The following is a 6,000-nucleotide window of genomic DNA, read 5'->3' as shown; positions in this document are numbered from 1 at the left end:
TGTGTTTAAAAGTGAAGTCTATGGGAGCTGATTACAATTAGGTAAGATCATCTTGGTTGAACTTTGAAAAAGGTGCTTATTTTATGTGTATGGATGTCCTGCCTGCATGTATAGTCTGTGTACCATGTGCCCTCCTGGTGCCCATGGTTACCAATGGAGGATGTCAGGTCCCCTGGGATTGAAGTTAGACATAATTATAAGCCACCATGTTGGTGCTTCAAACAAAACATGAATCTCCTGGAAGAGCAGACAGTGCTTTTAACCACTGAACCATCTCTCTAGCTCATACTTCTTTTTACGAGACAGAGAGAGAGAGAGAGAGAGAGAGAGAGAGAGAGAGAGAGAGAGAGAAGATGATGTCTCCCTTGTCTCTGTGTATGTGACACTCTGTACCCCCTTGAAAAATGCCAGCAAGAAAGTGGGGCCTTGAGCCTCTAGTACTGATACTTAAATAAATCTTTTCTTTTCAAAGTTGTTTGACCTCGGGTATTTTGTTATAGTAATACACAAGATTTGCAGAAGACTAATTGCTGAGTGACCTGAGGAGGGAAGTGAAGGATGGTAGTAAGAGAGATTGTTCTCACCTAAGAAAAGGGAGACTTTCTCCACAGCTAGCTGCCTACCTGTAGCCCCCTGGTGGCTATGTGGACACCGCCATCACTTCTGAAGCATGGATGTAGAGAGACTTTCTGTGGCTCTGTGAAAGCAAAGATCAAGGAGGGGACAATAGACGTCCACTGAAACTGGTCCTTTTACAAGACGACTTCTGTTTGTCCCAGCAGCACCTCGCTTACCATGATAGCAACAACAATATGCAGGAATTAATAATTCCTTAATTCCCCCAGCTACTGTTGAGAAAACAGATAGTGGGTGCTACCCCAATTCTGTTTAGAAATACACTTGTTGACTAAAGAGGGAGCTGGGCACACAGTTATTTGCTTCAAATGCATTACTTTCTCCAAATTTGCTAATCATTTTTTAAAAAAGGGTGTGTGTGTGTATATGTGTGTGGCTGTGTGTCTGTGTCTCTCTGTATGTCTACTATGTATGTGAACCACGTGTGTGAAGGAGCCCCTGGAGGTCAGAAGAGGATGTCAGATCCCTAGGAACTACAGATGCAGGAGGATGTGAGCGCCAATGTGGTTGCTAGGAACCAAACCCAGGTCCTCTACAAGAGCTGTAAGTTTCTTAATCACTGAGCCAACTCTCCAGCCCATTTGTCCTTTGACTGAAAAGTTTACATGATCTCAAAACTGGACATAAACTGGATGTGATGGTGTACACTTGTAATCACTCAGGAGGCTGAGGCAGGAGATTTCAAGCCAACCAAGCCTATCCTGGGAGAGACTGTCTCAAAACAAAGCAAAAGACACAGCTGTTTTAAAAGGTAGTTAAACTGTTGAGTGTCAGACAGGACACTGAAAACTGGTTTTGAATCTGCATAACTTGAATTGCTGAGCCAGAGTCTGGAATAACATTTTCCTGTCCAACTTGAAAAATCCCTGGCAACAGGAAGACAGTTAGGGAAATGCTCAGAGACCTGGACACACAGGAGTAACTGTACTCAGAGAAGACAAAAGCCACGGGGAGAAAGGTCTCTCTACACCTGGAGCAGTTTAAGGAGCCAGACGGCTGAGTGGGCACCTTAGTCAGATTTGGACTTCCCCTGACTGGCTCCCTGGGGTGAGTCATTTTGACAGTAAAATAATCATAATAATGAGCTCTTGTTTACTAAGATAAACCCAGTTACCATGCTTCACTCAACTACTAAAAGAAAAAAGGTATTGAGTAGAAATTTTGGGGGTATGATTAGATCTAGTAGAAGTTCTGGGCTTGCAAAACTATGTTCTCTTACTGCCTTCCTTCCTTCCTTCCTTCCTTCCTTCCTTCCTTCCTTCCTTCCTTCCTTCCTTCCTCCCTTCCTCCCTTCCTTCCTTCCTTCCTTCCTTCCTTTCTTTTCTTTTGTCTTTTTTAAAAGAAAATATTTATTTTATTTTGTGTGTGAGTATTTTGCTCACATGTATGTGTGTGTCCTGTGTGTCTGGTAACTTAGAGTTAGAAATGGTTGTAAACTGCTGTGTAGGTGTTGGGAATCGAAGCCAGGTCCTCTGCAAGAGCAAGTATTCTTAACCACTGGACCATCTATCTCCCGAGCCCCTGAACTCTGTGTTTTGAACCTCACTGTGAATGACAGATTCCCAACTGTTGCATCTGCTGTTCTTTGGTGGGGTTTGCCCTTGTGACCTAAACAAATAAAAGAGTCAGAGGGTAAAGAAGGTGAGGTTGGGCAAAGCTTACAAAACTTCAGTCAAGAGAAACAAATCTGAAGATTTATTGTACAAAATGATGACTGCAATTAATATGTTTATTTCTGGGAGTGGTGGTGAGTGCCTTTAATCCCAGCACTCAGGAGGCAGATGATGAGTCTTTGTGAGTGTGAGACTCACAAAAGCCTGATCTATGTAGCAGGTTCTATATCACAGGACTACATAGTGAGATCCTTTCTCGGGAAATAAAGACGGAGCCTTGCTGAGACTTTTAAGTGTTGTCTCCAATAAACAAGCACACAAGCTAATGGACATGCTAGTTAGCGTGAGTTATTTATTCATAGTGTTTACAGATTTCCAAAACACTGTATCATGTATTATAAGTCTGTGCTTTAAAAAAAAAAACAATAGAGAGGATACAGTTTGAGCAAATTAGGAGGAAAGGAACAGAGGAGTGGGAGGGGAAAGTCTGTCTCTCAATAGCTCGGCTGCCATATAACAGCCTTCAGTCAGGTGCAAACCAAGCATAGAGCTGTAACAACCCCCGACCCCCATTATGTCACTATGTGACTTGGTAGTCATCTTAGTTTGTGTTTGGACCTTGTACGATATTCACACAGAATAGGTCCTGCCCTTAAACAATACATAACTGCAGACACCAGCCCTTCAGCCTTTTTCAAATCTGCCCCCAGCAAGGTTGCACAAAAGCTGAGAGCTTGTTGGACTGAAGCAGCTTCATTAATTGACCAGCCAGATGCCACAACCTCTCCATTTGTCTCTGCTTTCGACTCCACAGAGGCTGGGCTGTGGCCATGTCCAGGCAGGAACCAGTAGCCTCAGTGCCTGCCCAGGTGGCTCCTAGGACTTGGAGCACGCTTGCTCAGCAGGCTGCCAGGACAGCTGGCTCCCAGCCAGGGGACATGAGTGTCATTCACGCTTTTAAGGACAGACCTTCAGTTACCTCAGAAGTCACCCCTGAAACCACCTGGAAAGCCACAGAGGCCAACTGCAGAGGGCCAGCCTGGGGTTTCTGGGCAAGTGAGGAGCACCTGCTTCCTGCCTTTGTCCTTTATCCCTCCAACTGTACTCCAAACCATCACAGTGACTTTTTGGTGGTGTCTGGAAAGACAGATCACTGGACAGAAGGGTCTCATTTTTCAAGAATCTGATGACTTTACCTTTCACAGAAACCAGGCAAGGTCTTCAGCAGTCCAAATCTGGAGTCTCAAGCTACAGTACAGTTTTGTTTTGTTGTCCAGCTGTAACTGGGTGGTTTGGGGATCCCACTGCTGAATATCTGCAGGAAGGATAGGGGAGCTGAAAGGAGGGGAAAGTGACCACAGTCATCTTGATTTGGGGCTGTGGATGTTGAGCCAAGGTATTGAAAAAAGTATAGTTTGGGAAGAAAATCATTGCAGTGACAGGAATGGTCATAAGCTAAATCCTTCAAGCACCGAAAACCTTAAACACATCCACGCACACACATGCACACCCCAATCTGGTTCAACTGTGGTACGGTCCGCATCTCTCTGCATCTCCTGTTATTTGACATAAACCTCCTATGGCACTAGTCTAGGTGTTCATGTCTTGGAGAAGCCTTGCAAATAAGAAAGGACATCACCTTCATCTTTTAAAGAAATACAACAATCTGCAGGCCCCACAGAATCTAAACTGGGCGTTTAATCAGGACTGCCTGAGTTACAGGTGTATGTGCATATCAGCAGCTAATTAAATCACCAGCAAACTTCAGGAATGCAGACAACTCCCTTGCCAAAAGCAGAATTCCTTGTGAGCTCATCAGCAAAGGTTTGCATATGGAAAATTCTGGAACGGAACAAAGAAACTGTTTTGGATGAGGAATGAAGTCTTGGCTCTCTCTTAGCATCCCCTGAATTGCCAGGCTATGTGGAATCTCCTGCCAGGAAAATGTCCAGAAGTTAAAAAAAAAAAAAAAAGACAAGTTTTAGGTTTGTTTAAAGTGTACGCTTCATTAAAGTGTCCATATTTCTGGGTCTAAACGGTTAATCATCTGCTGCCCAAGGTTCCCATCCCACTCCGGTTCTGAACACAGAGCTGTGTTTTCCCTCTGGAGTGACGCCAGTCTATGGACGTTGCTAATAAGGATGGACTTCAAAGGCCTTGGAGCTAGGTTTCCACTCAGATGCTGAGCTGGGAACTTGAACCTCTGGAATCGGCAGGATTGCCATGAAGCTTGCCATCTCTCCAGGAGGGTTTTGGAACACTGGCCTTCATCCCAGTAGGATCACAAATGGAACAGAATGCTGGAGAGAAAGTGACCGAGACATGGGGCAACAACCGAAACTAGAGGAGGTTTCGGGAGGAAGGCTGGGTATGTGAGATGTTGTTTTGTCTAGATGAGATGCCACACCTGAGTCCAACCAAACAGCTCACTGTAGCTGTGTGTTGAGAGACAGTTTGGGGACCAAAGAAGTCTCTGCAAAGCCTCTTGCTTTTACACTTGTGCATTGCTCTGTGATAGTCTTTGCCTTTCCCCCTGTTTGACTGTCACTAACGCTGACCTCAACATCCAAGTGTCTGATGCTGGCTCTGTCACCCAGGCTTTGGTACCTCACCACTTCATGCCTGCAGCCCAACCACTTTTAATATTCTGTAATGATTCAAGTGATGTTTGCACTTCTGACTTCCTGTGTTGTTCTTGTCTGCAATGTGCCCTGGCCTGTGCATGTTATAGCAAGTAGGGGTGCTGGTGTGTGTGTGTGTGAGTGTGTGTGTGTGTGTGTGTGTAAGCGAAAGAGAGAGGGAGGGAGAGAGAGAGAGAGAGAGAGAGAGACAGAGAGAGAGAGAGACAGAGAGAGAGCCCCTTGTGAGCTTTCTGTTTAAACCAGTACAGTTTCACTGACTGTAGTTGCACTGGGTAAGTAAGGCTTTGAGGACTTCCCTCACCCCAGGACACACCTATCTCAGCCAGGTTTATTGCACCAGGTGTGTGTACCCAGTTGAAATGAAGAAAGATGGAAGTCTTTGCAGGGTGTGAGCAGATATTACTGGTGTCTGTGCTATGTTCTAAGAAGGGAAATTCCAAGCATGATAGTCTCGGTGATGATTCAGGACCATGTTGTTATCCTGCCTTTAAATTTTCCTCTGTGTTCCAACGTGAGCCCTACCCCCAAGCCCTTGGATGATCCTGGAGCTGTTTACATGGGTCCCCTTACACAAATGAGCTCTGTAAACAGTGACTCTCTGGGCTGCATCCCAGTCCCACTGGCTTCTAAGGGGGGGGGGGGGAACAGAGGGATTTCTCCCTAGTGCCCTTCTGCTGACCTTGCTTGCCCGGGAGGAGAGCTGACTGAGGGAATGCTGACCTCACTCCCTAACAGCAGGATTTCCTGGGACATAGAGAACTCCATTCTTCTGCGATCTGCCATATGAAATCTATAAGCTTTCAGAGCAGATTATGGGGACAACTAATATTGGTTCCTTTTGGACTTCAGCATGGGGTCAAGCAAACACACAAAGCCATCTTTATGCTCCCTGAAGTCCTGAGGACCTTGTACGTCAGCTGCTGGCAGAGGGGGTGGGGCAGCGAGGTGGGGCACAGTCTAGGAAGAGTGCTGGCCGCGGCAGGAAACCAGGCTGAAAGGAGATGTAAGGGCTTTGGTGGGAAATAAATGGCACAATGTTGTTGACGGAAAAAGATCTTGGCAGCACTGTTGTTGTGAGTGCTCTGTGGCTTAGAAAGGAATTTCCTACA

The 6,000-nt window shown here is 45.7% G+C and overlaps 1 protein-coding gene across 1 annotated transcript in view; it reads left to right on the top strand.

Moving 5' to 3' along the window:
• Nucleotides 1-6,000, top strand: part of Rin2 (Ras and Rab interactor 2) — a 168,638-nt gene that overhangs the window by 63,133 nt on the left and 99,505 nt on the right. The gene's annotated exons all lie outside the window — the stretch shown is intronic.

The sequence above is a fragment of the Grammomys surdaster genome, unplaced genomic scaffold (genome assembly GCF_004785775.1).
Source record: "Grammomys surdaster isolate TR1022 unplaced genomic scaffold, NIH_TR_1.0 129, whole genome shotgun sequence".
Classification (NCBI taxonomy): Eukaryota; Metazoa; Chordata; class Mammalia; order Rodentia; family Muridae; genus Grammomys; species Grammomys surdaster.
This window is presented reverse-complemented; position numbering and strand designations above follow the sequence as displayed.